The sequence below is a fragment of the Lissotriton helveticus genome, chromosome 1_1 (genome assembly GCF_964261635.1).
Source record: "Lissotriton helveticus chromosome 1_1, aLisHel1.1, whole genome shotgun sequence".
Taxonomy (NCBI): domain Eukaryota; kingdom Metazoa; phylum Chordata; class Amphibia; order Caudata; family Salamandridae; genus Lissotriton; species Lissotriton helveticus.
This window is the reverse complement of record NC_136057.1, coordinates 1,567,239,085-1,567,260,138: the sequence shown is the minus strand read 5'-3', so window position 1 is coordinate 1,567,260,138 and position 21,054 is coordinate 1,567,239,085.

The following is a 21,054-nucleotide window of genomic DNA, read 5'->3' as shown; positions in this document are numbered from 1 at the left end:
TCAAAAGTTAACATTTCATTATACGCATTTTTAGCCATTATATTGGCATTGTCCCATAGAGATTCATCCTCCATAATCTTAGCCCATTTCAGCCTCCTCCTGTCATTAGTCAGCAGAACATCCCCTGTTTGTGAGGAAGTGGGCTCCACTGCGATTTTTAGATCTGGGAGTTTCAATGATGTTAGCAGTGGATTGTGATCACTTTCTGGGCGCTGTATTACTACCATGTCCACTAGAGAAGACCAATGTTCCATTTTCAACAAAACATAGTCAATGCGGCTCCGCCTTAGGCCATTATCAAAAGTACAATTAGCTTCTTTATCTGACTTTGTGCGGCCATTACATGCTCGGAAACCCCTGTTTAAACAAAGGGCCATCCAGTTTACTGCCGCCTCAGTTGCTTTAGCCATTTTATCAACCATCAAGTCGGGGATGTCCCAAGCAGCGTCCTCGGCCAAGCTCCAGTTGTCCCCCATATCAAACAATGGCTCTATGGTACAATTAAAGTCTCCAGCCAACAGGGTAACATTCTCACATCCAATTTCATCAAGTTTATGATCAATAAAATTCAGCAACGGCGGGCTGCGGCCACCTGGGATGCCTCTCGCATATATATTGAAGATGTATAAATCCCGTTGCTTGGCCTTACTCAATTTAATTGAAAGGAGGTCCAGATGCTGGACATGTAACTCTGTTGGATAAAGACCCAGTGATTGTTTCACCCAGATCAGTAGGCCACCTGAGGCACGCCCTTTGCCCCCTTTTGTCGCCGGCTTAAAAAAATTGACATAGCCCATCTTAAAGACTGGTTCAATTGCCCAGGTTTCTTGGAACAAGATAATGTCATACTTGTCCACAAATTCCAACCAATCAGCAGAGGACATGCGGGCCTTGATTCCTGCAATATTCCAGGATAGAATTGACAGGCTGTGGAAAGTTGAAGTCACAGGGGGAGGATGCGTGGATGGGGCCGGGATGGGAACCTGGTTTTGCCTACTATCCCTTTTGTCCTCCGTTTGTGTGGGAGCCATATTTTTAATGACCTCTGAAACTTTTTTAGGTGCTGGAGGATTATTCCCCATTTTCGCTGAGCCTCCCCCCACTGCATCTAGATGAGTAATTGTGTGCGAAGACTCCACTCCACACCCTGTTGACCCAAGACCTACATCTATAGCCGAGGAAAACCCACATGGTACAGTATGGAGTCAATCTACGGCCTCAAGGTCATAGAGGGGAGCATAGTGATTAAAAAGGAATGGGTGTTGGCGGTCAAGAGGAGTTAGAGCCAGGGGATGGCTTGTGACTGGGGGCTGTCGGTAGTTCAAGTGAGATTGATAGGCCCTTTGGCTATGGGGATAGAAATACGTTAGGGCCAAGGTTTGGACGTCCCCCAGCCTGGCAAATCTAGCTTTTCTTCGGATGTTATCTACCACCCATGAATCCTTAAATGAAATCAGGATGCAATCCCCCTCCAAATCCTTGGTCCCATGTCCCACCCAATCCACTCTTCTTACGAATAGAATTTCAGTCGGAGAGGAGGGTGGTAAGGGTCGATTTTTATTTAGCCAGAATATTACTTTATTCCGGAGGTCCCCATACGACTCCTTACTGCCTGGTTTTAATGGGGCCACACCTGTCAAAACTATTGTGTGTTGCGTAGCTTCGGCCGGTAGGTCAGCGCGAGGGGTGATAGATCTACTATGTCTCCCCTCCTTGTGGTTAGAGTTAATTCGATTATCGGTTACACCTCTATGTGACGGGGCTAAGGGATGGGCAGGATTTGCTTTAACTAGAGGGGGTGGGCCTGCGCTTTGATGTGCAAAAGAGTTTTGTTTGTCATTAGCCTTTGACCTCGGTGCCTGCATTAAAGTATTCACAATAGGCTTGGAATGTGTTACTTTTTGCTTGTCCCCCCTGTGGGCATATTGGTATTTAGCCTTGAAGTGCTTTTTTGGACAGGGTTACTCGATGCAGTATTATTACTGACTGAGGTATTTGGGGTTGGTTGTGTATTGCTAGCTTCTATATAGGTGGTGCTAGTAAGTTTTTGTAGCATAGCATGGTTTGAATTGATTACGACCTCCAAGCTATCGATTTTTGATGTCATTAACCTTGTTCGCTCCAGAACAGGTAATAACAAGGTTTTGAGCATAGCCTCCATTTTTACCAGCAGTAGTTCATCGCTGTTAAGGCACGTTGGGCAGGTGTTTGAGGAGCCTAGTGTACTAAGGGCGGGGCACAGCATATTTGGGACCACATGGGCATTTTGTGTGTTGGAAGGAAGCTCGGAGCCCTGGCTCCCTTTACATGTAGCATCTTTTGTTTTTAAGATCTTACGCACCCGCCCCCCCGGCAGTCCAGAGTCATGTTTTCTCTTTTTAGGGTTAGGGACAGAATGTGTATTTAGAGAATCATCGGGATCATCTGCTTTAGAGACATTAAATGGTAAGTATCCAGATAGCTGGCTAAACTCAGCCCCCCCGCTAATCTGTAGATCGTCCCCCTGACTAACTTGTGAGTCGTCTATACTATGCCCCTCTTCCTCAGGGATGGGAGCAGTTGGGCTCACCCCCACGCTTTCTAGGTGGTCAATAGCGTCCGTGGCGGAATGTTGGACGCAGCTAAAAGCGGCGTGTGCTACGGGGCTTGAGATGGTAGCCAAACCCCCCAGTGATGAGCGCTTTCCACTGATAAGGTCGAGCGAAAGTCTTTTTTCGACCATAGCAATTTCTTTCTCCAATATCCCCGAAGCCCGGGTGATGAAAGCATCAAGGGGGCCTGTGACAACTCCATTAGTAGTGTGGATTTGAACAGTTCGTTCTTTTCCTGATCTTAGTGGCATGGTGAAAACGTAAGTTGGATGAAGGGTCACACAGTTGCTTATTATCCGACCTTGCGAGACCCAGAGTCAAACAGTTGTGTACAAAGGTACGCCGCCTACCTTAGGTGTCTTCCGGACAGCCAGGGTGGTGGGCCCGGGCCGTCCTCTGCCGTCCTCGAACGGCCTCAAACGGCCAGCTCTTTGCCCGGTCTTCGCCCCGGTCGCTCCCGCGCAGCGGATGCTACGCCCAAAGAAATAGGGCGTGAATGGGGCGGGGGCATGGCCGGCAGGGAGAGCGGCCACAGGTGTAGCACGCAGGGGCTCCTGGACAATGGAGTCCCTGCTAGCCTGCTCGCAGCCCTGCCGGTGGACAGATATCTTCCTGAGCAGCACTCCCCTCCCGGCGCCTCCACAGGGTGTCTCCTGGCGCAGCGGGACCCGCGCAGCGGGTCCGGCAAGGTTTTGGCAAATTCCCTCGATGTCCAGCAGATTCAAGGAGCAAGATGAGTGAGCCTCTGCAACGACTCAGGCAGGTCAGCAACAACAGCGTTTACAGCGTTTCCCGCTGGGTGATGAGGGCGAGGCAGATTTCAACTGCTGTCAGGGGGCGTCGCCGGCAGGGAGAGCGGCCACAGGTGTAGCACGCAGGGGCTCCTGGACAATGGAGTCTCTGCTAGCCTGCTCGCAGCCCTGCCGGTGGACAGATATCTTCCTGAGCAGCACTCCCCTCCCGGCGCCTCCACAGGGTGTCTCCTGGCGCAGCGGGACCCGCGCAGCGGGTCCGGCAAGGTTTTGGCAAATTCCCTCGATGTCCAGCAGATTCAAGGAGCAAGATGAGTGAGCCTCTGCAACGACTCAGGCAGGTCAGCAACAACAGCGTTTACAGCGTTTGCCTTAACCATTTACGACGAAATGGACGCAGCACTGGACATAAAAAAAGTACATGCTTTCGGTCTTGGGTGGACAGGTGACAAAAGTCGCAGATTGCAGGGACTCCGTACCATTTAAACAAAAGATTATTTAGAGGTAGCAAGTCCTGCCTCAGGAGTAACCAGAATCTCCGGACGCCGTGGGGAAAATTCCAAGTGACATAAGGTTGCACAAATTTTCTTGCAAATGAGTCAGTAAGGGGATTAACACCTTTCTTAACAAGGATTGAGGCGCTGTCCAATCTATAGCTAAGGTCCCAGGAGGCCTCTTTCAAGACAGACTTTAACTGGGTTGCGGATAAGGAAAAGAGGGTACTCTCCTCCAACTGCAGAAGCGATACAGCCTTTCTAAAGTTATTAACAATTAGGGAATGTTCTCTTAAACTTCTCAATAATTCTGCCTTTAAGAGGAATCTCATAGTCCCCTTTTCTCCTCTGGCTATGCTTGCGACCCAACGTACTACAGCTGCCAGGCCCTGCACCCATCTGATGCGCAGGCCAAACTCAAGTCTGCAAGCGGCCACTGAGCAGGCGGAATTAATGGAGGTTACGCTTCTTAACAATTTTCCTTCAACCATATTTAAAAAATCCCAATGCTTAGGTCGACCAGTTCCAATCCATACAAGAGGGTAGAGGGAATTTTTGCCCTGAAGACCTCCAATAAATAAGAAAAATGCCTTCTTCCCATTGCCGAGTACAATGCACTTAAGCTTCTCCCTTGGGATAAGGCTTTCCGGGCATTGTTGTCGATATGGGATTTATCACTTAGAGTGTCTGAGATTAATTTTCCTAAGAAAACATAACTCTTTACCACCTCAAGTTTGTCACCTCCCACAGACCAGACAAAGCTCTCAAACTTATGTTTTTTCCGGCCTAAAATACACATAATTTTACTCTTAGATGCATTGATTTTTAGATAATGGCTTTCTGCATACAAATGTAGAGCATGGAGGCATTTGGCAAGACCTTTAGGCATAAGATCCATTATTAAAATATCATCCGCATATAACAGACATGAAATGTACTTTCCGCCCAAGACTGGGGCTATACCGTCACAAGAGGAAAGTGAGGCGGGTAGATCTGCAATATATAGTGAGAAAAGCAGTGGGGCAAGGAGGCAACCTTGCTTAAGGCCATTAATTGAAGGAATAATCATAGATACTCCCCTATCTCCTCCTTGCAGAACTTGACACCATGTGTCTGTATGTAGCGCCTGGATCATATCTAGCAATTGAGGGGGCATACCCAAAGCGGATAGCTTTCTCCACAGCAGAGGGCGATCAACCTTATCGAATGCTGTGGAGAAGTCTATAAAGGCCACATACACTCTTCCGCCACGTACCCTTATGTATTTATCAGTAATAATCTGAAGGGCGGAGAGATTATCCAGGGTTCCATGCCCCTTGCGAAAGCCTGCTTGTTCTAGTGGCAAAATTTGATTTAGAACCACCCAATCATTAATTAAGGACAATAAGCATTTAGAGAAAACCTTCCCAATAGCGTCTAAGAGGGCTATTTGTCGATAGTTATTGGGAAGGTTTCTATCACCCTTTTTAAACATGGGCACCAAAATGCTCCCCTTCCAAGAAGATGGGATAGTTTTTTTAATGTAGCAGATCCTGAATAGAGGGAATAGAATTTTACTCCAGGATACTGGATCTTGTTTCAGGACTGATATCGGGAGTTCATCCGGTCCCATAGCTCCTGATGGACGCATATCCTTAATAGCCAGTTCTATGGATGATTCAGAAGGGGACTCAATTGTGGAATTAATATCTTCACCAATTCCCCTAAGTTCCACTCGCAGGTCATTCTTGGCATACAAATTTGAAATGTAGTCTACCCACGTTTGTTCCGAGATAGGAATTGGAAGGGGACGCACTCTTGTGCCACAACCCTCCCCAACGAGAGTCCAGAACTGTCTAGATTTCCCTTGGACAGCAGCCTCCCGCAAACCAATCCATAAGGAGTCCTCTTTTTCTTTTTTCTTTTTTTTCTTTACCCTGCTTCTCCTTCTTTTGAGGAGAGATATTTTCTGAGATCTCTCTGCTGATCCACATATATATTGCTCCCTCACCAACTTGTTTATTTCCTTATTGAGGGTAATAACTGCTTTAGGGAGGGAGATTTTTCTTCTGATTAAATTAGATTTTTTTACTGCAGAGATAATCTCCTTCATAAGAGCCTCAAAAGAGGATAGTTCCAACCCCTGCCAATTATCTAGGTTAGTTAAAGTTTTTTCAAGGATAGGCTCCAAACCCTTCATGGCTTTAAAATCCCAGAAACATCTGCCTGTTTTTTTTTTAAAGGTGACCACATCACCATTAAGCGACCAAGGGTCAGAATTAGGAGGATCCACTGAAAGAGTTAACATAATAACATTATGATCACTGAAGGTTGATTCTACAACAACCAAGTCCCTTAAAAGTGAAAAAATACAGTGATCAACAATTACGTAGTCCAGAATTGATTTACTTTGGGAGGAACGATGTGTGTAATTTGCGGGGACATCAGACGGAAGCCTACCGTTAGCTATGAGCCCCTCCGTAATGTACAATTCTTCTAACAGTAGTTTACCCCGTTTATTTGTTTTTATATTTCCTGGGAAAAGGGCTTGGGGAATCAACAGAGCCTCCTCGTTTGCTTTATTTCTAAAAAGCTCTAGGCTGAGGTTGGAAACTTTGCAATTTAAATCACCTACTAACAAAAAATTGGGGGAAGGAACTGTCTCCTTAATTTGTTTAATAAAAACGAAAACTTGTTTTAATAGAATATTAAAATGATCGTCTGGCGGTATATAGGCGTTTATTATCACGAAGGGATGTCTTTCTCCCATATTATCTAAATTGAAAAGAGTCACTACCTGGAAAAGATTACTGGGGTCTACGTAGTGGGAAAAACTCCACTTTATTCTATTGGTCAGTAGGCACGCAATTCCCCCTTTTGCATGTCCCCTACTGGAAGGGGTAGCTGCCACCTCCAACACAAAGTAATCTCTCCCTATATTCAATTTATCAACGCACCATGTTTCCTGGATGCAAATTACACTGGCATTCAAGGAAGAGAGGTACAGTAATTTTTCAGGGTTGTTGTTAATGCCAGCGGCATTCCAGGAAATAACAGTGAAAGAGCTGCTAAAGGTGAGAAAACAGTTTTGGGTTGTCTGTCACCTTGGACGACAAGGCACCAGGTAACCAGTTCAATTGCTGTTCATTCTCAATTATACCCCTATTTATTATCATTGGAGCGGGGATAACATGTGTAACTAGCCTTTTCGTTTTTGAGACACGAATCTTTAAGTCTTCAAAAGGCTGAGAAGAGCCGGCTTGACCCAGGACCCGTTGATAGCCGTTCTCATAGTGGTTATTAACACATGTAGCTAAAAAAGGCACCACATCAATCCCCTGACTCTGGAAAATTTCAGCTTGATTTAGAATAAGATTCACTATCAACTTGGAATAGAACCTTACCCTAATAAAAGACATGGACCCTGTTCCTAGTATCGTTACTAAGTCGATATCATTTGATTGAAGTAGTTTCAGACACACTATGTCCTTACAGCATTTCAACAATAAAGTTCTATTCAATACCAAATCGAGATCAAATAGTGGGAGAAAATCCAAAATCAGTGAATCTGTACGGGTTTCCATCGTATTAATAGAAAGGTTTTGACCAGGAACTACCCCTTCTGCCAATGTATGGAAAGAAGGGGCAGTAGGGTTAAGAATGGTTGATACCACAGGAACAGATTTTCTTATTTCCACTACAGGAAAGTGGACCATGGGCCTTTCTTTTTCTACGTCCAGTTCTCCTGAAATTGGATTAGAACAACTGGTGGTAATTTCATCGATTTTGACAGGAGGAACCACAGTATTGAATAACAAAATATTTGAATCATGCCTCAAGATGCCATTGTCGATCTCAGCCTTAGCAGGGGAAGAGTTATGGCAAACTTGGGAGTCCTCGAAATTTATTTGTCTCTGCCTCCTCTTTTTAAATCTACGAAGAGGCTTCCTCTTTTTTCCTTTACTCTTTTTTTGTTTTCCCACTTTCTCCTCAACCTCCATCCCCTTGAATTCTGGACCAAAAATGGGAAATAGTACCTTTTCTGCATTGGCATCTGACAATACAACACTTTTTTCATCTATAACAATACCTGGTTCAAAATCTTTTATACAATTATGAGCAGACGTTTTGAAAACTGGGCATAATTCCTTCATAACAGGGGCAACTAGTATATTCTCAGATGGCAAACAAGGTGCATTAGCTAGTATTTTTTCAGGGAGTAGAATAGTACAGGGATCCATACCGGAATTCTTTTCTGGAATTTTCGATAATAAAACCTTTAAGATTCGAGTGACAGATTCCAATACACAATCTGTACTGCCCACAAATTGACTCAATAACGTTAGAATTGAAGATAACAGGGGGGAGGAGCTTCGCGCGATTCCAAGATGGACGCGTGAGCTAAGAGCTCTCGGGACCCCTTCCACCTCCGGCGACTATCCTGTCATCTATCCTGGTTCAGACGACGGATATTTTTTATTGACGCCCTGCTGATGCCAGCGCTCTTTTCGTGACTTGTTTTGGCCGTCGCACGCTGAACTTACTGCGCCCTGAACTTTGAGGCCTACCACGTATGCCAACCGGGGGCTCAAGTCCCCGAGGTACCCAGGTGGCGATTGACAACAACGGCTGGTGGGCCACGCCCGCTGCCCCTGGTGTACTTTCGGTTTCGTTTCTGCTCCTAGTGCCAGCCCACTTCCCGATTGGAGTTCTTACTCTTCTACTGCCAGCCTGGTGCTTGTGCTGTGCCCCTATTCACTCGCAATTCGGCGCCTGCCACGACGGAGTTTGTTTTGTCCGAGTTCTGCAATTCCAGGTGGAGTTTCTCCCCGGCCATGACGGGCAGGACAGTGGTCGAGAGACGCGGCGCAAGAGGTTCGTCCCGAGGGGGGGCCACCCAATCTCAGACCATTGATCACTTTACTCGACCTAAGGGCTCCCCGGGCGGATCGAGTGGTGCCCTGGAGGAAACTGGGGAAGGTGCTCCTGATGACTTGGAGCCTACTCTGAAGGACGTGATGGGCGCCATTGCGAGTATTCAATCCAGCATGGGCCAGCAGTATGAAACCCTGGCTGCTAAAATAGACTCAGTGGCGGTTGATGTTTCTCTCATCAGAGCGGACCTTGGGAAAACGAACGAGCGTGTCAAATCTCTTGATCTTAAGACCGCTAGTCTGACCACGGATGTCTCGGACCTCCAGACCACAGTCCGTAATCTCCGGACCACTTGTGACCAGTTTGCCAATCGGTTGGAGGATTTTGAGGGCCGGGCCAGGCGCAACAACGTCCGCATCGTTGGTGTCCCGGAAACTTCTGCCGATATGCCTGTTGATGTCCTGGTGGAGGACCTTGTTTTGAAGCATCTGGCGGCGAAGGGCCTATCGTGTTCCGGGAGGCAAGCCGAAGCTGGGTGCTGCTCCACGGCCTATCATAGCTAGACTGTTTAACTTTCGCGATAGAGACGCTATCCTGCAAGCATCGCGAACCACTGGGCCCATTAAATTTGAGAACGCTTCCATAAGTTTCTATCCAGACTTCACGCAAGCTGTCCAGAAACAGAGGATGGGCTTTACGGGCGTGAAGAGGCGCCTCAGGGACCTGGGACTGAAATATGCCATGCTTTTCCCGGCCCGCTTGAGGATCGAACATGCTGAGCGTGCCTTTTTCTTCGACCGCCCTGAGGTGGTGAGTGACTGGTTGGACACTTTACCGGAGCGTACCGAGGACCCGGAAGACTCGAGAGGGGCCGAGGGAGGCGTGGAGGACCAGGAGCAGTGAGTCTACGTTGGCGAGCCGTATTACATCGCAGGGGCTGCCGGACTGTGTTTTGAGTATTATGTGTCTGCCCGGGGGTGTGGGGGGGGGTCTGAGGGGTCTTCCTCCTCTGGGGATTTCTTTCTCTCTTTCTGTAGGTTAGTTTAATGGGGCGACAGGCACACTGCAAGTTGGGGTGGCTTTTGGGTCTACCGCAGGGGTGCAGGGTGGGGGGTTCGACACTGTTGGGTTCCTTGGGGGTGGGGGGGGGTCTTTTTTCTTCTTGTTTGTTTCGAGGCTGTGCTCTGTTTCTCACTTGCTTTTGCTTACCTGTTTTGAGGTGGGGAGTGCGGTCGGTTTGCTTCAGGGATGGGGGGTAGGGGGCTTAGGGTTTTGAGCTGGAATGTTAATGGTCTTGGGGACAGGATAAAACGTGGGATTGTGCTGCAATACTTGAAGAGGTGCTCCCCGGATGTGGTCCTGCTTCAGGAGACCCATTTGGTGGGCAACACATGCCACGCTCTGCACAGGAGAGGCTACCGTTTGGTTGCGCACTCCGGCTTCACCTCGGGATCGAGGGGGGCTGGTATCCTGGTCAGGAATTCCCTTCCCTTGGAGGTGGACACCACACTGTTGGATGATAGGGGCCGCTATGCTGGCATTACCGGGAGGTGGGAGGGGAAATTGATCTCCATATTGTCTATTTATGTTCCGCCTGGGCTGCAGTCTACCACATTCGCTGACCTGGGCGAGGTCATTCTGGGCCTGCCCGAAGGCTTGCTTGTGCTGGGTGGCGATTTCAATTTGGTGGCAAATGGTGAGAGTGATCGTAGCCCCCCCCGGCTCCTCCCTGCATCGCAGTTGTGGTTGGGGAACTTTCTTGATGCCTTTGGGTTGGCCGATTGTTGGAGGCAGCTGCACCCTGGCCAACTTCAGTATACCTTTCATTCCGGGGCTCACGGGAGTCTCTCGAGACTTGATTATATTGTCGTGCCTATGGTGCAGTTGACCTCGGTGCGTGAAATTAGACATTTGGCTCGGGGGATCTCGGACCATTCCCCGATATGGTTTCACCTGGACGTTTGTTTGGGGATGGGGGGCCGTATCGCCCCGATCAATCCGTGGCATTTCCAGAACCCTAGACTCAGATCCGAGGTGGTCAAATGTGTGGACTATTACTTTGCAGAAAATGAGGGATCTGTCTCCTCCCCGGTTTCGTTGTGGGAGGCTTATAAGACGGTGATCCGAGGTCAGATCTTGTCCCTTGTGGCCGATGAGAAACGGCGCAACCAAGAGGAGGTGGTGAGTTTGGAATCTGAGATTGCGGTGCTTGAGGGGCGATTGGAGGCTGGAGTGACGCCTGAGATTCTGCATGTTCTGGCTCTTAAGCAAACTGAATACAGGGCACTTGTGACTGCCGCTGCCGAGGCGATGCATCGCATGCAGCAAGGGCGACTTTATGATGTGGGTGATAAGGCCGGGAAATTGATCGCGTGGTTGGACAGGAGAGACAGATTGAATCGTGTGGTGCCAGTGATTGAGAGAGATGATGGAGTGCGAGTCGTGGACCCGGTGGAGATAGTTGAGGTGTTTGCTCAGCATTTTCGGGTCGTATATGCCCCGGTTTCGGGCCTCCCGGAGGAGGACTCGTGCTTGCTACTTCGCGACCTTGCGCTGCCTAGTCTCTCGGAGTCGGACGGGGTGTTCATGGAGGCTGATTTTTCCGCTGATGAGGTTGCGCTTGCCATTCGCTCCCTTCGTTCGGGGAAGGCTTCGGGCCCTAATGGTATACCGGTTGAGTTGTATAAACTGTGTCCGGACAAAATGGCGCCGTATTTGCTGCGTATGTTTGCGGCCTCGCGAGATCTTGGCTCTCTTCCCGGGGACCAGCGGCTGGCTTCCATTGTGGTCATTCATAAAGATGGTAAGCCCCGCGAGCGTTGCTCATCATATCGTCCAATCTCCCTTCTGAACGCTGAACCTAAGATATTGGCGAAATTACTGGCAAATCGACTGGTCACGGTGATCAGCGGACTGGTTCACCCAGATCAGTCCGGTTTTATCCCCCAGCGCAATACTGCTCTCAATCTTCGCCGTCTACATGGTGTCGTCGCGAGGGCGGGATCTCTTCGTGAGCCGGCCATCTTGGTTTCTCTCGATGCTTCGATGGCCTTTGACACGGTTGAGTGGCCGTATTTGTGGGCCGCCCTTGCCAAGTTCGGTTTTGGCCCTAAATTCATCGCTTGGGTTAAACTCCTGTATGAACAGCCGCTTGCGCAGGTGGTGGTTAATGGCAGAGCCTCGGCGCCCTTCGCCCTCGGGCGTGGCACGAGGCAGGGTTGTCCTTTGTCGCCGTTGTTGTTTGCGCTTGCGCTTGAACCGCTGGCCGCCTGGCTTCGGTGGGAACCCTCTCTGAAAGGTATACGCTGGGCTCCGGATTTTGAAGACCGAGTCTCTCTATATGCTGATGACATCCTGTTATATCTGACGTCCCCCCGCAAATCGCTGGGAGTTCTCATTGACGTACTGCGCTCTTTTGGCCGCAACTCCGGGTTGGTTATCAATTGGTCTAAATCCTGTATCTTTCCGCTTACTAGTGACCCTCTTTCTCTGCCCCGAATATGTCCGATCCCGGTTTGCACTGATTGTTTTAAATATTTGGGGATTTATATCTCACTTGACCCTGTGCTGCGTTATGATCGGAACTTGCTGCCTCCGCTCGCTCGGCTCTGGTCGGACGTTGCGGCGTGGTGCGCTTTGCCCCTCTCCCCCTTGGGACGTGCGGCACTGTTCAAAATGATGTCCCTCCCCCGGTTCTTGTATGCCATACAAAACACGTTGGATTTGGTGCCGGCTACCTATTTTCGTGAAATAGAGTGCCTACAGAGAAAGCTGGTGTGGGCTGGTCGGCCCCGTATAGCATTGGCTAAACTCACGCTACCCTGGTACGACGGGGGCATTGCTTTACCTGACGTACGACGATATTATTGGGCATCCCAGTTGAGTGCCGTGAACCATGCTATGTATGGTCCTGTCCCGAACCCGGCTTTTGAAATGGACCGATGGCTCTTACCTGGGGGGGATTACTACAGGGCATTTTATTCTAGGAGTGCTAGGAGGAATTTGACGGGCCCCACGGCAGTGGCGGTGCGGGTTTGGAGCAGCGCGACCGCGGCTACCGGGTGGACAGATAGGCTTACCAGGGCGACCCCTTTATTTGCTGCGGAGAGGCTGGGTGAACTATGGACGTCGAAGGGGTTCGACAGATGGGACCTCATTGGGATTAGTAAATTGGGCGATCTTTGGGTTCAGGATAGAGTGAAGACCTTTGCGGAACTACAGCTGGAGTATGGTCTACATGACTCGGAATTTTTTCGTTATCTTCAGGTTCGCCATGCTGTTGGGTCGGTTTTTCCGACCGGTTCTGATATTCCGGAGAGTTCCCCCCTGGAGGATAGGGTACTGGACGGTCATGTTCCAGACAGCACTATTTCTCTTATTTACAAAAAACTTATTAATGTTCGGTCTGACTTGCTTGTCCAGGTGCGTGGCGCCTGGACTGCCGATGGGCTGGAGCTAGACGATGAGGATTGGCAGGCTGCGGTGTTCTCTCCTAAAGAGGTCGCGATTCCGGCGCGCTTGCGACTTGTTCAGCTGAAAGTCCTGCACCGAGTCTGTCACTGGTCCCCGGCTGATGCGTATGGGTTTTTCTGATGATGGACTGTGTCGGCGGGGTTGTGGTATGCTTGCTACTTTCCTCCATATTGTATGGGAGTGCCCGGTGGTTGAGTCCTTCTGGAGGGGAGTGCATGAAGTGATGAATGAAGTCACGAGTGTTCGGCTGATACCTGAACCTAGGCGCTGTCTATTGAATGTGTGGGAACCGACCGACTGTAATGTTGCTCAGACTCAATGGGTTACTCTAGGCTACATGATCGCAAAGAGGGACATTGCGCAGTTATGGGGGTCTCCGAGGGCTCCCTTGGTCTCCGGGTGGGAAGATAACATGGACTGGTGCATGTACAGAGAGAAAATTGTCTACATTTCCCGTGGCAGGCCCCGAAAATGGGGTAGGATATGGAACCAGTGGAATGCATTCCGTGGGGACATTTGTGAACCCCCCCTCGTAGATCCCCCTGATACTCCTTGTTCCCCTTGACTGTACACTTTGGCTCTAACCTGTACAGATTTATCGATATTTTCACTGGCTCTGGGCTCCCGATCTGTCCCTCCCTCCCTTTCTTTTTCCTGTCCTGATCCATCTCCTGTCTACCATATTGTTTCCTGACTGCCTCTTCCTGCCACACATGAAACGACCATGCTGATCGGAGTGCAGCCTTGTTTCTTTTGTTGTTTGAATGTTATAAAATGAAACCGCTCGTATCCTGTCGTTTGGAACTTAACGATTTTTTCTACCATGGCTGCCGGACCCCTGGTTGTCGGCTGATGAGCTGTGTATTATGCTATACCTTGTGATGTTTTCCTGGCCGGCCCGAAGGGTTGTAGGCGAGAATCTGTATTTCCATACTTTTGCTAAATAAAGGTTTAAAAAAAAAAAAATTAAAAAAAAGAATTGAAGATAACAAATGTTCCAAGGAGATCAGAAATTCTGATATAGGTTTCTCTGATGACTTTGAGCTAGGATCATTAATGACCTCAATCCCCGTTATATTGAGCATCGGACTCTTTGACATGTTAGTCTGAAAAGATAAATCTTGGGATTTGAGGGATGGAGTGCTACTATAAAGATGTAGACCAGAGGGGGTAGCGCCAATTGGGGTCTTTATAACGTCTAGTAATTTCCTAGACTCATCTACCAAGTAGCGTCCACACAACTCTAGGTCAATATCCAAAGGCTGAGAATCCCCGTTAATAACCTCCCTCAACTTGGAATGGCCTAATGAGACATTGGGAATAAAGTTTTCAGATGTTAATGGATCCTTAGTTTGATGTAAATTATCCAGGTTAGGGGCTGAACACTTATCATTCTCAGAAAATATAGGAAGAGATGATAAAACACCCAAACTAGAATGTAAGCTTAAATTTAGATTTCCCAATTCCGTCTCCTTCTCCACCTAACAAACGCTGCTCCTGAGGCGGAAAGCCGGGAGAGCGCACCGTTTTTTAAAATTGAAATTGTGAAGTTTTCTTGTGTTTTTAAAACTGTTACTCACTCACCCAAGCCTCTCCTACTCCAAGCGGCCCCTCCGCTGCCCAGAAACCGGCATACCACACGCTTGACAGAGCCTCGGCCGATTGACAGGCCACGCCCCCATCGGAGGCCACGCCCACCGCCCACTTACCCACTAACCCATAAGTATGTGCCTCCCAAGGAAGCGCAGCGGACGAGCGCAGCGGGCGCGCCGATTGCGCGCCGAAGGCGCGCTTAAGGCAAGCTCGTCTGCGCTCGTCCGCGCCCGGCCGGGCCCCGTGGCCTTGCCCCCTGGCCCTTCAGGGGCCAGTAGACACATTTACAGCTCGAGTGTCTTACATCAGCTACGTCCACCAATACTACCTAGCTGTGGAATCCCAGGACATCCTTTGGAGATGCCCCGCCGCTGCACGCACTGTAAGTTTGAACTCACCTCTAAAATTGCCCAAACCGGAGCGGAGGCACAGGAATATTCCATGTTCCTACTTAACTGCAGGTCATTAGTAAAACACTGTACAGAAATCTCCTTGTTATTAGACGAACACTCCCCTGATGCTATGTTCCTAACTGAAACGTGGCTGAACCAAGACTCTCAGCCAGACCTAGCACAGGCTATAATTCCAGGATACCAGATAGCGCGGGTTGATCGACCACTAGGTAGAGGTGGCGGCCTCGCGATTATCTACAAAGAGAACTATGTCTGCCGCTGTTTAGCGGACGACATTGAGGACTGCGAAAACCTCTCTTTCTCTATTGAGTTCTCCCCAAATTCCAGTTTTTCCGGCATCCTCATTTATCGCCCCCCGGGTTCCACCGGACAATTCAATACTTCTCTCATGTCAGTGGCTTCACAGCTGGTTGTCTCCCCCTCCAATTTCACCATTCTGGGAGATTTTAATTTTCATTTTGACAACTTGCTAGATCCCACGGCTTCAGAGATACAATCAAACCTGGCCGCCATCCAATTAGAGCAACGAGTTCCTTCGGCCACACACGAAAAGGGGCATCTGCTGGATCCTATTTTCAGTAATAGCAACCAGCTCAAAGTAGGCCTTATTAACAAGCTCCCATGGACCGATCACTTCCTGATAGCATTTACCTGGACTACAAGTAAACCACCCCCTTCCCTGTTTACATCCAGGAAAACTCGAAACTGGTCAAAACTTCCTCTTGACAACTGGACGAAGACTCTCAGTCACACCAGACCCTCCCTCTCTCACAACCCTACATCCAATAACATCAAATACGAAGACTGGCTAACAACCTCTTTGGACTTAAGTCTCCCATCATATCCATCTAGATCAAAAAGATATAGCAAATCAGCCCCATGGTATTCAGAAGATCTTAGAAACCAGAAACGCCTATGCAAGAGACAAGAGAGGAAGTGGCGCATATCCTACAATCAAGCCGAAAAAACTATTTACAGGGAAATGATTAGGGAGTACAAAATGGCCATAAAAAATGCGCAAGCAGCCTACTACACCCATAAAATAACAGTGGCAAAATCAAAACCGAAAGAAATATACCATATAGTAAACTTTTTGACAAAACCACCCCCGCCTGCCTCAGATAATAACAATTCATTGTCCAAATGCAATGACTTGGTTGAATTCTTTTTCCAAAAAGTAAATAAAATATACTCTTCTTTCATTAATTCACCTACCGATCCACCCCCTCAATGCCTGTACTCTGCCCTGGACAGGGACATTGGGCTGAAATCGTTTCCCTTGCTAACAATGGAAACTTTAAAGAAACTAGCCCTACAAATAAAAACCGGTTCTCCTTGTGATCCGGCCCCTCCAGGCCCACTGGGTCTAGCCAGTGACATTATCTTCCCCACCCTGCTAGAACTGCTGAACTCTTCTATACTGAGTAAGACAGTACCCGTAACCTGGAAGCATGCAATGGTGCGGGCCCTCCTAAAGAAACCCTCCCTGGACCCAGCTAATGCGGGTAACTACCGTCCAATCTCTTTGCTCCCATGGGCGTCAAAAATCCTGGAGAAGCACGTCAATACCATTCTGACGACATTTCTCGAGGACAACCACCTCCTTGATGCTTCCCAGACGGGTTTTCGCCCCAAACATGGGACAGAGACTGCCCTACTAGCTGTAACCGAGGAGGCAAGACGGATCTTGGATCGAGGGGGATCAGTGGCAGTGATCCTCCTCGATCTAAGCGCCGCGTTTGACACGGTACACCACAAGATCTTGCTGAACCGTCTTGCCGACCTGGGAGTATCCGGAGATGCCCTGTCGTGGCTGGAATCCTTCCTGTCAGACAGAACCTTCCAGGTCTTCGACGGCACATCTGTATCCTCCAGTAGGCCACTGGGCTGCGGAGTGCCGCAGGGCTCTTCCCTAAGCCCTACGCTCTTCAATGTGTACATGAGGCCGCTGGCTGGGATTGTTCGTCCGCATGGTGTTAATATCATCTCCTATGCGGACGACACCCAGCTGGTGGTCTCCCTTGCACAGAAGAGCGGTCTCCAGACTCCTCCTGACCTGGCGGCCTGCCTGGAGGACGTAAAAAGGTGGATGTTGAGCTCATGCTTGAAGCTCAACGATGATAAAACGGAGCTTATGCTCCTTGGCCCAGCAACTCCTTCCACTCTGGAGCTAATATGGCCCTCAAGTATGGGCACTCCCCCTCTCCCCAAAGACAATATCAAAAGCCTGGGAGTATGGCTCGACAAATCGCTGAGCCTAAATACTCAGGCCACTAAGGTGTCAGCCACTTGTATTGGCCTTCTCAGGGTAATCAAAAAAATCCTTCCCCTCCTTCCATTCGAGGCCAGACAAATTGTCATACAGGGCCTGATCCAATCACGGCTGGATTTCAACAATGCCCTTTATCTTGGAGCCCCGGACTATACTCTACAAAAACTTCAGCGCACTCAAAACTGTGCTGCCCGGGCGCTCCTGGGAATCCCTCGGAGGACCTCGATAAAATCCGGCCTAAAAACTCTACACTGGCTGCCTGTCAGGGACAGAGTAAAATTCAAGGCTCTCTGCATCGCCCACCAGACTTTCTGGAGAACGGGCCCAGAAATTAACTCTTCCCTGATCTCCCCATACCAACCCAATAAAACTCTACGCTCCTCAACTGCTATACTTGCCAAAATCCCTCGAATATTTAGAACTAGAGCAGGAGGACGCTCGTTCTCATACAACGTTGCCAAACTGTGGAACACCCTCCCTCTGCAGATGCGAAACAATACAAATCTCACCAGTTTCAGGAAACAGCTTAAAACCCTCCTGTTTAACAACTAGTAACCTCAGTGGTCAGGTTTGTCTGGTTTAGCTCCAGCGCCTGGATGCCTCAGGGCAACTGCAGCGCTTTATAAATCTAATTTTCATTTCATTCATTTCATTTCTTTACCTGATCAGGCACTAAATTATGCAAGGGAGTTGAACATGCGCCCTTATTAAAAACAGTCTTTTCCGGGGCACCTTATCCACCGTTTTCTCCCACAACTGAAATATCTGGCTTTGGTCCTTCAATTGGAGAGTTGAGGCATTCTTGTTTCGGAGGGGGTTGGATCTTGTCTTAGCAGAGGATCTTCCCCCCAACAATCTCCCAGATCGAAGCTTTTTTGCGGTCATATTTCAGACTATGTCACAAAGAAGGTGAAACAATACACAATGCCAGAAAACGATTTCAAATATGCTCAAAGTTTAAAAAAGGCGAAGCAAATGAAGCGCATCAGTCGAATTACAAATATTGCGGCAATTGCCAAGGTCTGTAAGGCTTGAATGGATACGAAATAGGTATGTTTAAAAATAAATGTTAATAAGTGGGCCCAGCCCAGCCTACTTCTGCCACTGAGGGCCACAGAGGGCCCGCCCTTTGCCCGGGCTTCTCCCGGGCGCTCCCGCGCAGCGGGACTAGACCAGGATTATGAAGATTCTGTGTGAGAAGGGGAGGAGCCTGCAGGGAGAGCTGCCCAGGTGGTTACGATAAGGGCGGGCGGGCGCTCCTGGGACTGGTAGTCCTGCGCCTCCGCTCGCTCGCAGCCCTGCAGTTTCAGACACCAATTGTTACCTTCACTGGCGTAATGTTTTAAACAATCCTCATCAACGTCAAGATGTTTACAGAAAATGACAGCCCACACGATGCGAGGGAAAAGAAAATTCAGCTACTACCGAAGTGCTGCTACCGATGAGTCAGGTCACAGAGTATCCGAGCGAGGGTCCAAAGGTGGTTATCTCCATGGCCTCGCAAAGCTCCTTGTTGGGATGTAATGATCTGTCTCACCTAATGAATCGACTAAAGAAGGAGGAAGCAAGCCAAAACTTGTCAGGCGAATTAGCAGCCTCTATGAATGTTGAGGAACCGATGGGAGGTTGCCACTCCAAAATCAGAAACAGCAGTCAAAGAGGAGAGATGATGTGTCCAACTGTACAGAGTCAGAGTGAATGTACCGCACCCCGCAAAGAAGCTTGGAAGGAAACTGGACAGACTTATGACCTTGTGCAAGATCAGGAAAAAGATTTTTCATACCTCTGTACTAAGGAGTCGGATACATGCTAGTCTCATATGATAATGATGCCCCCACCAAACTCCATCCAAATGGAAGTGGAAAATAAGGACCCAGAGGGGGTTAATTGGTTGCTCCTCCTCAGAACACTGCACAGCATAGGAGAGGCAAAACAAAACAATTGATATACAGATCGGTTTTTTAAACACCCTGGTGTTGTATGTATTAGGAATTGACTAGAGAAATGCAAATCTAAACAATTTGAATAAGAAGAGCTCAAGTGGATACTTAGGGCACGGCTGCAATTGTTCGCTCACCTTGGACCAACTGGGAACTCTCCCAGAGACTATGAACCAAATACTCACTGCCAAACAAAAGTCTCTTAGCGTTGCAGGTGCCGAACAGAATAATGCAACAACATTCCTCATGGCTCCAGTGGCATCTGGAGCTGAATCAGTGGTGATGTTGCCAGGTAGCGGTGCCACTACCCCTGGCAAGCAACTAACAAGAAGTATACTGGACAGAGGACATGCATCCAGGGATGATGCATGTAATAACACATACACAAAGCACTGATTGTGAGCTCCACGTGGCAGGGAGAGCCTCCAAAGGCAATATAGCCATGAGAAAAGAAAGGGTCACAATAAAAAATCTCTCGGGCAACTCTTTTAGCTGCCTATCCAATCTTCAATATGTAAGGAAGGGAACCACTCCTCATTTACGATAAAGAGCCTGCAATAGGCATTGGGTGGCTTTAGGAGAAGAGCATGGAATGGGAGAAACCAACAACGATAACAAAAGGGAACTGAAGCAGGAACAGACCCAGAGGTGACTTCCATGGTGCAGTTAAGATAATCCAGGCATGCAATCAAACCAAATGATCTTTCAAAAGCATCACTGTCCTCTCTCCCCAAAGGGCCTGTCAGTATACAATTCCCCACCCCTCAGTTCTCCCAAAAAGTGTTCTGCAAAAGAAGAAGTAAGCCTAACTCCCAGCCATTTGGCAAAGAGCACGTCCTTGTACTCACCAAAGGAACACTTCACCAAAGATAGCCAAAATCAAAGACAATGCAAACTCCAGACCTAGTTGCAATAGCCTCCACTCTATAGCCCAGCTGGACAAACCAGGCCCCAGAGTAGCCTCAGTATTTACCAATCTGGGGTTAGAACACAACCTCTCACGTGAAGGTGCACCCACAAGCCTGCTTGGAAATTCAGCGCTTACAGTGGCAACAGTACCTGCTGGGCATGGGACGGAACCTATAAATAATTGGAAAGCTACATGCATGCTATTGCTTCCAGACTACACATCCAGAGGAATCTATTAACATTCTAAATAGGAGCAGTGAGCCGAAGCATATTCACTCTATTGACTCGCCTAGGGAAGTTACAACTAAGGACATTGTCTCGATAGAGTTTCTTGACCCTTACCCTGGACAATGCCTGTGAATCTACTAAAGTCACTTGGGCCCTGTTGACTTAGCACAGAAGGTACTAAAAGAGGAGCACAGGTTACCTTCACTTTCTTGAGGCTCTTAGAGCTGAGGGGACATCACAGAGTCGATCAAGAAAAGCGTACTCAGTCCTGAGAAATAAACTAAGCAAATCTCCAGGGCCTCCAAAGCATGATCAGAGAAAATACATCTTGAAGCTAAGCTCCCTGCTTTGGGACAAAACAAATTGGGACTGGCTTTCAGGGGCCCTGAATACGACCAGGGAACTACAATGACAAAATGCTTACAAAGGCTTCCAGACAGGCAGAAGGTTGAGTGTGCTCCTGAAACATCAACAGCTTGGCCAATAAACTGCGGTCCAGAGATCCTTCTTTAACATTGTTCCTTTCAAGTGATAC